Below are 12,624 nucleotides of genomic sequence, written 5' to 3' on the forward strand. Positions count from 1 at the left end.
TATTCAGATACATTAAAGGAATTTGTTGGCAAATTTGGCTAAAAATCTAATTTACACAATTTCCCACTTACCCCAGATGTACTGCATCAGCCAAGACATATTTGGCATCCAAACATGCTTCTTTAGTTTAGCGCTGGAGCTTACATTGCTAACAACCACTGAAAGTCAGTAGACACCCAAATCTTTTAGGTAAACACATCCCTAACATGTCTCTCAAACCACATCTAGATCTTCATTAAGACTGCAGATTTGTTGATATGGTTTAAGACATAGTATTACTGTGAACTTTAAAAACTAACAAAACTTCACAGTGCCTGCACAACCTGAATGAAAACCTGGATGAGGTCTGAATGGGTTTAGAGAAGTTTTATGGAAGTATTTACAGAAGAGATTTTGGTGACTATTGACTTTTGGGTTTGCTAGCAAAGTTAGCCTCATAGCTCCAGTTTAAAACTAAAGAAGCTGATTGACTACATCTGGGGTAAGTGGAAAATCGTGTACATTAGATTTTTTGCTAAACTATTCCTTTCTTTTTTGAATAGAGCTCTGAAGATGTGCGCCATTCTGTGGCTGGCATGATGGCCATATTTGCAACTCCAAGTCTAAGCTGATTTCTCTAAGGGAGAAATGAATGGCATTTGGTGAACATAGCAGCTAAACCTAATACGTTTTTCCTTATACATATATTTTCCCAGAATGTTAATGGATCCTCTGAATTACAAGGTTTGATATACGAGCCAAAATACTTTCTAAGCAAGTTAATACTCCTATGCATTGAAAGAGTGTTGCGCAAAGTCTACTAGTAACAACAACGTAAAACATTACTATAGAACAATATCAGCTACTCAAACTCTTGGCTGCAACTGCCAAAGAAACTTAACTACCATGTTTGGCAAACCTTGATCATTTGTGTGGGGTATTTTGATGAGGTTGCTAGCCTTCCGTTGTCAATTCAGAGTGCTGTAGTGTTATATTTGTAATTGTAGTGCAATATTTGTATTTCGACTCCTTAATGACCTCATAATTCAGAGGATCCAGTGACATTTCGGCGAAAAATACACATAGGGCATTTTGTTAATCACAGACTGAGATTTTCATTTCCATCTCATTTCCATTTCTAGGTCTATGGCAGCTAATCTAATGATCTATTTTGTTTAAATCATTGAGCATGACATATGGGGTCCTGGACATGGACTAAGACTAGTCCTGAACTATATTTCTCTTTCAACTGAGAACCTCCATTCTGTGTGGTCCAGGACTAAGCTTAATCTCTGTCTGTGAAACCGACACATAATGTATACTTCATAAAAAATGATTACTGTATCATTCATCACTGTGTAGCTTAGGCTAAGTGAGCACACATGATCAAATCTTCTGAATGTGAGCACAAATAGAGAAAAGAAGAAAGGAGGTACCTTTTTTTCATAAAAGGACATAATGTGCCAAACATCACCATGAACTCGTTCAAGCTACCTCAAATGACCTGGTACTTGGAGACGTTGTAGGTTGAGTGTAATTCCGGCTGCAAACTGCAGGTGGCAGTTTGGAGTTGGAAGCTTGGGTTTACATCACTGCATATAGTACTACTGAGAAATACAGATTAATGGACTTTCAGTGGGTGTCTTTGCAGAGAAATCCCTTACCGGAATAACCTAGTCTTTGGTATAGTCTAGCCATAGATATGGTGTGACATGACCTCCCTGGTTTAAGGAAAAAATTAAAGGAATGAATGCTTGTAATTGCTAACAAATAAACATTTAATGTATTGCAAAAATATTAATATTGATACCTCTGCTGATTTAAATATTATGGATGATATAGAGAGTAAATGCACAGCTTGCCTGCTTGCAAACTGAAGATGAACTGTGTCTGTTGGACCTGAATGTTAGTGCTTTCGGCTATGCTGAAAATATATTTATGTAACACAGCAGGGAAGACCAGAGACGGTGGAGTTATAACTCAAGATATTTAAGATGTTTAAGTGAATGAAACTAACTGACTAAAATCTATTTGCAGATGGTGCCTTCTTAGAATGAAAATCAATTTAAAAAAAATCACCAAATGAATAAACTGTACTATACTATACATACTATACTGATAAATAAATAATGGCCAACTAATTTTAACATACTTATTATTATGGCAATATGTGATTTTGGACGCAACATATGATTTATAAACTATGCAAATGTCGAACAGTTATTCTTTGCAGAAAGACAAATGGTCAGTGGCTCATCGGTTTTGGCCAATAGGAAGCAAGACCCCTTTCCGTGTCTTCTGGTTAGAGGCGAAGCGAGTGGTCCAATCGAGTCGTTTTCCGCTCGGAACTCGGCCCTCTGATTGGTCCCTGGCGGTGCGCCCTTCGCCTCTAGACGGAGGAGGAACTGGCGATCCAGCCCACCGCCGAGTGTCGACTAAGCAGTCTAGCCCGGGCTGCAGTGCAGGCGAAATGGGGGGCTTGGCCCCATGCCACCCGTACTAGTCAAAATTAGCTCATTGTTGAATGTAGTTAGTCGCCAAGTGGGCGCACTGGCGGCGGGCTCCCTGACCGGCTCTCCGTGCAGCTCTGTGCGGAGAGCGGTCTTCTCCTCCTGCCGCGGGGCCGCGTTTAAACTACCGTTAACTCACGGCAATTTCCAAAGCCCTCGGTCGCTCGCCGTGCAGGTCTGCTGCTCTGAAACTTCGTGTGAAAAGAGGACAACAAAGGCACTGAACTGTAAGTTCACGACCGCATATGAAATTGCAGTAGACTAGACGGGATAACGTTAACTTATTTCACTGCAAGTTAGAAATTAACCGTTGGTTGACTTTCTCTCTGTAGGCAGGGCATTATTTATTTATTCACTGATAGAAGCGATGGGTCAAATAAGGCAAATAAGCGCTGCCGAGTTGTAGTTTGCAGTCGGCAGGCAGACAGACAGACAGCATATATAAGTCAGGCTAGACGTCGGTTTGACCGTTGGTGACTGTATGAACAGCTCTGAATACGGACAAACCTAGTTAGCACATTAAAAAGGCTTCTAAATACTTATTTAACCCGCTTTATACTTTCCATAAGTTCCTGAAGCCACAGAAGCCGCGATATAACCGCCGTTTTGATATCGCTAGCCAAGTTAGCTAGCTAGCTGGCTGGCTAGCCGCTTCTTTGTTCGTGAATCTTGTTCCAGAGCATAAAGTCACGGCTTTGAGCTAAAACTGCCAAAACTGGCACAGCGGTGACTTTCGACTACCTCGACCGAACTGTTCGAGGTAACAGACAGCCTTGCCGTTCGTAATTTCCACGTATTTAACGAGAACGTTAAGCTAGTTTAGCGCTTTAGCTAGCAGAGTTAAAAAAGAAGAGCAGAAATTCCCGTCAGCTAACGAGAGCTGGTATGCGGAATTCGGTTAGCAGCGGTTTAATGTGGACCTTCTGCTAATATATCTGCTAATAAAATGGCTTTTGGTTGCACTATTTTGCTCATACAAGTAACCAGAGTGCAAAGTTACCCGGTGCTCGTAGGTGAACAATATGTGCCAGACAGTCTAATTTCATCAGCTGGCCAGAATGGCAGAGGCAGCCAAGCACAGTCACTCACTCAGTCAGTGAGTCGCCTCAGTTTAACCCGAATTTCAAATTCGTATTATTGGTGAAAGACGACGATGCTGTTGGATTACACGATGTGAAACGGTCGCCGACCCACCAACCCCTTTATTTCCTTCAAAAAAAGAAACAAAAAAAAAGAAACTGGCATTTTGGCTGAAATCGGCTTCCTATTCACCAGCTTCTTGTTCGAATTCTGCCGTTCCACCTTAAATGGTGCCCCAGGCGCCAGAATGTCACCGCTGCACCGTTTAAGGTGGAACGGGAAAATTGGAACACGACGCTGGCGAATAAAGACGCTTCGTATTTTACAGCCTCTCCTTCTCTAACTCCTCACAGGGAGGCTTGTCTTGTCTTGGCTGCTGATTTGTGAGGCTCCAGCAGCTGTTGGTTGCATGGATTGCACCGTCCTAAATTTAGGCAGCTACAGGGATAGATGAAGTCATGCATCCGGTTTACGAAATGGACATGTCCCCCTTTTTTTCTCTCTCTTTTTTTTTTGCAGGGTAGTTGTTGCAGTCGCCCCCCCCCATCTTAAAATGCTCAGTGCCCACACCAAGGGCATGCCTGAAACCTCTGCATAGTCTCCTTCAGTTCAGTTCCAGCCATTTCATGAGCCACCCGTCTCTCTCTTTTTGTGTCTGGCAGTGTTCTCTCCTTTAATCCACTGCAGTGCAAGAGCTGTTTGTGCAGACAATCATGGTAAGCTTTCCTTTTTTTCTGTTATTATTGCTTTAATTTGATGTCCACAATGCAGAATATTGTGCTGTGGTACTATATTAAGGTGTTATTACAATTGGCATCAGCAGGATTGTTAATATTTTCATGATGGACTTGGTGATCACTGCACAAACCCTGGTGAATTTTGGTAATAGACCACCAGTATGACTCAGTTGTGCTTGGTCTATTTATATACCCTATTGTAAGGATATACTCTTCTTCCAGTCTGGGTCTGCAGCTGTACCAGGTAGTGTCGGTCTTGGTATTGGCACTGGCGCTGGGGTCTGCCTCCTCTCTCAGCTGGAGCTGTGTCAGTAGGGGCGTGTTTTCCAGAATCCGTCTGCGCTGCAGCAGGCAGAGGGTTCATCGGGTTCGGGCGCGCTCACAGTGGCGGGTTTGGGGGGGAGGAGGGAATGTGACCTCATTTGACTGGACTTGGAGGCGCTCCAAGCTGCAGTCAGGGAAGTGGAATAGAAGGGATTTGAGCAGGTGCCTGGCCCCACTATTGTGACCGAGCGTGCCCGCCTCAGAAATAAATGCATTCTCCTAAACCGTGCCCAATCAGCTGGAGCGCTCAGGACCGTTATGCTGCAGATCATGGCGGATCATTGAGGGAGTTGTAGACCTGGACCTGATCAATATTGTTATTATTATTATCATTTAATTATTTTTGTAATTAACGGATAATTAGAATCAATAATTGTGCTCAGAATTTCACAATCGTGCAAATGTTGTGACTTAATAATACCCCACCTGAAGGCGCTGCGTATAATTTTTTTATTTTTTTTTCATACATTAGGAATGTGAAAGAAATGCATGAGTGTGATGCATATTGCTATTAACAGAAGTATGATGTCATTCAAACCGTGCAGCTGCATTCTGGGTTTTCATCTGTACTCATTCACATGATGCTGCTGTTTCTCTTCAAGGTTCCTGCTTCTGAATCAAACTAACAGCAGCAATGGTGGATCCCATGAGGTGAGTTGCAGCATTGATGCTACAGCAAAGGGCATAAAATCAAGTTAAACAGGCATTAGGCTGGAGGATGCACTGTAAATGCCACAAGAATGGCATGAGTCCTAATTAAATGGTAATCATGATTTTTTTGGGGGGTTAGAATTGAGATCACACTTATCACAATTCTTTAACCTACCTATTGTGTAAGAAGCAATATGTATATTTACTGAATTCTAATACTAAATTTACTAATTTACTAATACTGAATTGCACCGCAAAAATAAAAAAACTATGCAACATGCATAATACAGATCTGGCCACCATTATTGGCACCCCTGGATTTTAGGTACATAATGTACAATATCTCCAAATAGTGTTGTGAAGCATCTTTGGTCAATGTACACTCATGTTCAGTACACAACAGCTGAGGGTGAACAAATACAATTAAAAAAAAAGAGAGAGGACAAAGCATAAAAGTGGAAATATGGACATGACATAATTATTGGCACCATTTTGATTAGACTAGATTAGACACACCTGTGATAAATTAGAAATTAGAATCATCTGTGATAAATGAGGGCTCACATGACTTGAATTAACCAATGAATGATGGCTTCAATGCTTAAAAAGGCCACTTTACTTTCCCTGGTCCCTTTTCACAAAGGTGAACACGAGAACTGTCTGAGAGCATCACAAGTGCTATTATCTCCAAACACAAGAATGATAAAATCTACAAGGCCATCTTCAAAGTCCTTGACATCCCTGTTTCAACAGTGTGTAATGTAATTAAGTAGTTTATTGCTTGTGGAACTGTCAAGAACCTCTTAGGATGTGGGTCAAAGAGGAAAATCAGTGAAAAAAGTCTGTGAAGGTTGGTATGAACTGTGGAAAAAAACACCCATGTGTAATATCCAGTGAGCTAAAGGCAAACTTGGAGCAATCCGGAGTGACGCTTTCAGTCTGTATCATACGCCACACGTTAAACCAAGAAGGACTTCATGGGTGAAGGCCAAGGAAGTCTTCATTGTTGAAAGAAAGACAAAAGAAGGCACAGCTGATCCAAAAGGCACAACTGAGCCAAAATGTACCTAGACAACACAACCATCCTTTTGGGCAAATATTTTGTGGACAGATGAAACAAAAATATATCTCTTTGGCAATGCAGACCAGCAACTTGTTTATAGAAGACAAAATGAAGCTTATATGCAAAAGAACATCTCACACATCTTGGTGGATCTATAATGTTGTGGGGCTGCTTTGCTGCCTCAGGTACTGGAAGCCTCAACCAAATTGAAGCAATAATGAAATCGGAAGATTACCAAGGCATTTCAGAACAAAATGTGCTACTTAGTGTAAGGAAGCTAGGTTTGGGTCGAAGATCATGGGTCCTCCAGCATGACAACCCAAAGCATGCATCAAAAAGCACAACAGAATGGTTGCAAAGGTAGAAGTGGGGTGTTTTTGTTGAGTCCTGATCTCAACCCTATTGAGACACATGGAATCTGCCATAGGGAAGAGACACCCTGCAGACATTCAAGAGCTTGAAAAGTTTGCAATGGAGGAGTTGGAAAAACTACCAGTATACAGGTGAAGAAGCTTGTACACTGCTGCCAAGAATGTTTGGAGGTTGTTGTTGCTGCGAAAGAGTGTGCAACAAAATATTAGAAAAGGGTGCCTTCCCACCTTCCTAAGTTGAAAAAACATGGTTTTATTGTTTAATAATTTCAGACATCCATTAAAATGATCTAATGATAAAAATTGGTATATTTAAACTTATATATTTAGATATTGCGAATTTTATATGAAAAAGAAAGGGGTGCCAATAACAGTGGCCAGAACTGTAGCAGCAAAGATTAATATAAACAACTATTAAAAACCCATAAACAAATGTATACATTAATTGCATTATAAAGTGTAACTGAAATAATTGCAAAAGTGTTTGAAAAACAGACAAAGCAGACCAATAATTATGAAATAATTGTTTTAAATAATATAAAATGGATCAGTAATTGCAAAAATGTTTGCAGAAACAGATCAGAATCCAACTGCTTGACATGTGCTCTGACCTACAAATCATCATTTTTTCTCCCCAGTGTTTACTTTACCATTTGTGGAAGTTTATGTACAAAAAAAGAAAAGTTGTATTTGTTCTTTCATGACCATTTTCCAACCTCTTGTTATCCCTTAGAATTAACCAGGCTTATTTTATTACTGTGCCTTTAAGACTGATTATATGACTCTGTTTTAATTGCCCATGTATTTTAAAATGTGCCTCTTTTAAAAAGCAGTTCCTCCTGAAATGCTCCCTATAACTTCAACTTGAATGGGTGGGGCAAACCTGCTGTAGGCTCAGTAGGCTTATATATGTAAGTGCAAGATTGAGTGGTACCTTTTTAAAACCTTAGCAGAGTTTACATACTACATCAGACTCGCCTGTTTCTCAAAATTGAGAGAATTTGTTTTTCAGTGAAAGGGGCCCTTTAAAGTACTTTGGTAAGGCTGTTGCAGTGGCATATTTTCAGCACAGAGATGTTGGGGTGTGATACCACCGGCAAAGTGCATTGAGCAATCAGCTGACTTAGTTAAACAGTGACAGATGCTGCAGGAGTATTTTGTCCATGCTTCTAATGGCATGCGGCTCATGGCAAACAGCAGAAATTAGACTTAAACACACAGGCACTTTACAAGCAGCAGCAGCGCAGAAGCGTTGTAGTTAATGCTTCTGATATAAAACTTGCTTCACTTGGCTGTGCTCTCAGGAGAAATAAAAATGCCACATTATGGCGGTGATGTGCCCATTGCGGTCGGCACTGCAACCCTACTGTGGCCTGCACATCTACAATGTTCTTAAATCGTTTTAAGTAATTTTAATACAAATTTTTGTGCAGCCCCTAGATGCCACTGGCATCTGCCAGTTGTTTTGATTATTGGGTAATAAATAAATAATAAATATGAAATTAACTGAAAAATAGCATATCATACATAGCCCTGCAAGGGCTCCAAAACACTTTACTGGAAAAAAAGGAACTATGAAGCCTTAAAAAAGCAAATTTCTTACTGTAAGAGAATCTGATTGGAGAATTTAAAATACACAGTTGCTTGTTTGTTTGTTTCCAATATATTCAGCAGATGAACAGTGTTAACTTATTTTTAATCAAGACGTGTCATTTGACCAGGGGAGCCCAAACATTTGCATACACCTGTGTACATAATCATGCAAATTGTCAACTAATGATTGCAGATTCATCAAGAAGGTAAATGTTATTGAGTATTCGTGACAGCCCTAATTCATTCTTATCTCTCTTAGGGTTGACACCTGGGTCCCTGTGCTGACCGGGACGAAGGGGAGCCGCCGAGAAAAATCAACATTCCTTCCGCCTGATGTAGGATAGAAATGGTCTCTCCATTAACACTGAAAGAGGAAGGGGGGGGGAGATCCCCTGTATACAATTTTTTTTTTTGGTTTTCTAAATCGTGTATATCCTCTTTTTTTATGGTATGTGGTAAAGATGAATTATGACTCTGGGGATGACTTCCCCATCTGTGTGATTTAATAATATGTTAGAAATGCTTGGGACTCTAAGCCTTGATGATATGTTCATGTCCTTTGGAGGAGACGGAGTTATGCCAAATGACACAAAGCACCTCGCGACAGACCTGACAGATTGGAGCTGTAAAGACCCACACGTCTGCGCTGTTTACGACTTCCACAGGTGGCCCCCCCGGGGCCGAGAAAACTTGCAGCAGCATGTCATCCACTTGTCCACTTCCCCACAAAGTAGGATTCTTTTTTTGGTTTTTCGTTTATTTCAGTGATCGTACCATTACGTTTCTCTCTGTGGACCCACCGAAGACATTTGGCTTCAAGCTCACCCTGACCAGTTTCCTCTTTTAAATATTTACAGTAACATTGCTATGGGCAAATAGGTTCACGAGCCAAATAAACTTTCTCTTCCAGCACACAACCCAACACCTACTTTCTGCCGGACCTGGATTTCATCAAATTAGGCGGTCCCTCTGTTCCTGGTTACCTCCTTCATTTCCAGTCCCACCCATGCCTCCACACTACAGCAACTGATCTGTCTCCACACACTAAACTGCCAAAACAAAGTCTATATTCTCACACTCTACAGTATTTACTGAGGCTAAGAGTCCCCGATTTCCATGCAGTTACTAGATGCTTTGTAGTACATAGTTTTATTTTTTGTTGTTGTTTTTTTTTTTTTAAAAAAACTTTGCTTTGTTTAAAGTTTTTGCTTCTTTTTTTCTTTTTCTTTGCGAGTATATTAAAGTGTAATCATGTGCGTTGTGATATAGAAGTAGCTGTAGAAAATGCATCGTTTCCTTGTGGTAAGTGATTGAGATGCTGCCACGGATTTGAGACACTGATGAATGGTGCTATTTTGGTCTTTAATCTGCTACTTGGTAAGGTAGCCAAGATGGGTTTTTATTTCATATTTTCGCGTTCAGAGAAGGTGTTGGTTCTTCGTTGTATGGTTATCGTAACTTGGTCTGGATTGACTTTTTTCCCCCCCCTGTTGTTTCTGTGTGGCTTTCTCATTGGATTTCAAAGGATGGACGTTAACTAAAGACCACGAGGAACAGTTTTCTTTGAGGAGACGATCTTTTGCGCAAAATTATGATCGTAAAGACAGCGGGAGCAATCACAAAACTGCAATCAAACAATGTTTTCCCTTTAAGGTTCAGAGTCAGTACGAAGGGGTAGTTAGACTTCTTGGCACTAGGCATTTTGGCAATAGCAAACTAGCGAACCATCTGTGAGCTCTTCCTCCTTGATGTAGTAGTGTCAAGGATCCGTCTCGGAATGTATCTGCACAATTCTGCATTTAATAACTTAAATTGAGTACACAGGAAATCAGAAAAGATATCACTGCATACGTAGATGTTGTTGCTGTTTTGATTTTCTTTGCATAGTTACAGTGGAAGAAAGGTGATTTCTCTCGAGGCGTCTCTTTTCTCTTGCTTAAGGTGAAAAATGCCCGTTTACCCAGGGAAACAGCAATGTCTGTTGTGTCTACCTGAGGGTTAATCCGCCACGCAGGATTTGTCTGTTAACCGGATGGCTTGACTGCCCAACAGCAGTAGAAGGTAAAGGACATGACTGGTGGACAGCTTAAACGTTTTTTGAAGCGTATCCATCTAACTAAGAAATCTTATTTGGTGGAATTGCCCCCATGGATAGGTTCAGGGTTACCAATCTGCTGCATACTCTTCACCAGCTGGTAATTACTGGATGCTTCTCGGGGTTCCACGTGGCCTTGTGCACGAGACCCCACTACTCGGTACACAATCCAATCATGCTTTTTTCCAAACTAAAAAAAAACAACAAATAATGTAGCACTGATAAATGATAGTCTAACTGACATTTTTAACAAGTGAGTTTGTGAGTTCTTTTGAGGATAGAACCAAAAAGCTTTATATTTATTCTTTTGGGTAGTTCAGTAGCAAAGTACTGTCCTGCAGTATTTGCAGTTTTGTCTTTGCTTCCAGTTAACATATACTTTTGAACAATCCTAATTCAATGACCAACTTGAAAGCCCACATTAGTTTCTTTGTCTTCCATTTTTTTCCACTATAGTGGGGACCTTCCCAGCTTGCTTTAGACCTTCCCTAGTGCTGATGGCATATCAACAGCATGCTTTCTGCTTTTTGTGTTTTCATCTTGATACTAATTCTTTTTGCGTTTCCTCACATAGATTAGGTATGCCAGCTGTCTTGTAAATAGCGAGTAGCTTAGGCAGGGTCTGATGTAGTATGTTGAGATACTATGTAATAACTATTGGTGTGTTTAAAAAAAAAAAAAGTCAGCTTGTGATTGATAATGATGCACTCTGTATTGTACAAGTACTTTTTTGGCAATTTAACCAGTAGTTGAATAAATATGCAAGCTCTCATTGTGTTTTTCGACTGTTTTGTCTGTTTCAGATATGAGGAAAAATTAATACCGTATGACCATTCTAGTCAAACTAAATCATTTTGTTTAATATCCAACTCATCCTTTGTCGTGTGGTAGACTTTGAAGTCTTGTAGTGTACAGTGGAAAATGAAGGCCATAAATATGCTTTGGCTTCATTAGACAAACCTCTGTGGAGAATTTCTGCTGGAAAAGAAACCTTTTCACAGTTGTAATCGCATGAAAACTGCTGCAAAGGAAATTCTAGTTGGGCAATACCTCGCTGACCTCAAACTGCTCATGCTGCTTGGAACTCTGTAAGCTAGTTGTTTACACTGGCACCCCAGTCTTTCAGTTTTTCCACAGATGCTACTCGACATGTTTTGACAATTTGGAAATTGCCCCTATTTATAAACATCTTTATTTAACCTTCTGTCCATTGTATACACCTTTTATATTCAGGCGTTAAAGGTCCAGCCAAAAATTTAACCGTCTGTTGTAAACATGCCTAATTGCCTCCTGTGGCGGTTCCACAGTAGTCCTGAGGAGGAAAACCCCCTCCTGATGATGCATCTTGAAGGTGGGGGAAACTTATGAAAATTTGGGGTGGATACATGAGGGCAGGATGTTAGCCGAATATCATGTTTGGATTTATTACCCTTTACGTCGGAGCGTTCCTTTATAACCGTGGGGCGAATTCCCTATGGCTGCAATGCATGCTGGGTGCTGTGGTGAAAGAACATGGATGAACAAAAAGAATACAAATTGTGAATTCTTTCAAATCAGTGAGGCTGAGGATGCAGTGCTGAATTACAGAAAATTACATAACATGTTAAATCCTAGTTTTAGGCTGGAATGCCCCTTTAAATCGAGGGGGAGCCTGAGGCCTGGGCTTTAGCATAGAAGGTCTGCCACTGAGGATCTCTACAGATCTGAATACGAAATTGAGGATTAAGATCCTTCCTGCTTCGAAAAATTCCTGTTCACCTCTGCCCAATTTGACCAAACACGCGAAGCTTTGCTTTCTGGGTTAAAATCGTTGTACCCCAGCTTCTCAGTTTACTCCAAAATCTCACTGCCACAAAAGGCCTTTCATCACCAATGTGTTACCAGTTGTGTGTTAGATGCTCACGTAACATTAATGCTTTTAACCAGGTTGAAGAGGAATTGATAAGGTGTCCCATTTCTCAGTTAATGGCCTTCTCTGGGCAACTGCAGAGCCAAAGGCTAAATAATATCAGCCACTTTTAGTTGCAGCAGTAAAGGTCTTGATTAAAGGATACCAAGTGTGATTTGTCCTGCAGAAGAAGCCATGTCGTTTCCAAACAGGGGCATTGAAACAACATGGGTAGACAGCAGAGCTTTATTCATGATGAACAGAAAATGGAGTGAGAACTCGAAACCCATGCCTAATCCATAACCAAGAATTTTTTCAGCTCTCTAACCTGGT

General features: G+C 40.7%; 1 long non-coding RNA gene across 2 annotated transcripts; it reads left to right on the plus strand.

The window, feature by feature from the left end:
* The first annotated feature begins 2,383 nt into the window (after positions 1 to 2,383).
* Positions 2,384 to 11,175, plus strand: LOC118824423. 2 transcript variants are annotated; one of them, XR_005008607.1, is made up of 4 exons: positions 2,384 to 2,716; positions 4,089 to 4,285; positions 5,233 to 5,281; positions 8,568 to 11,175. It is a non-coding gene; the product is annotated as an uncharacterized LOC118824423 (long non-coding RNA). The 2 variants fall into 2 exon arrangements; XR_005008606.1 differs by having other exon boundaries at positions 2,390 to 2,716; positions 4,232 to 4,285.
* The last annotated feature ends 1,449 nt before the right edge of the window (positions 11,176 to 12,624 follow it).

The sequence above is a fragment of the Colossoma macropomum genome, unplaced genomic scaffold (genome assembly GCF_904425465.1).
Source record: "Colossoma macropomum unplaced genomic scaffold, Colossoma_macropomum, whole genome shotgun sequence".
Lineage (NCBI taxonomy): Eukaryota > Metazoa > Chordata > Actinopteri > Characiformes > Serrasalmidae > Colossoma > Colossoma macropomum.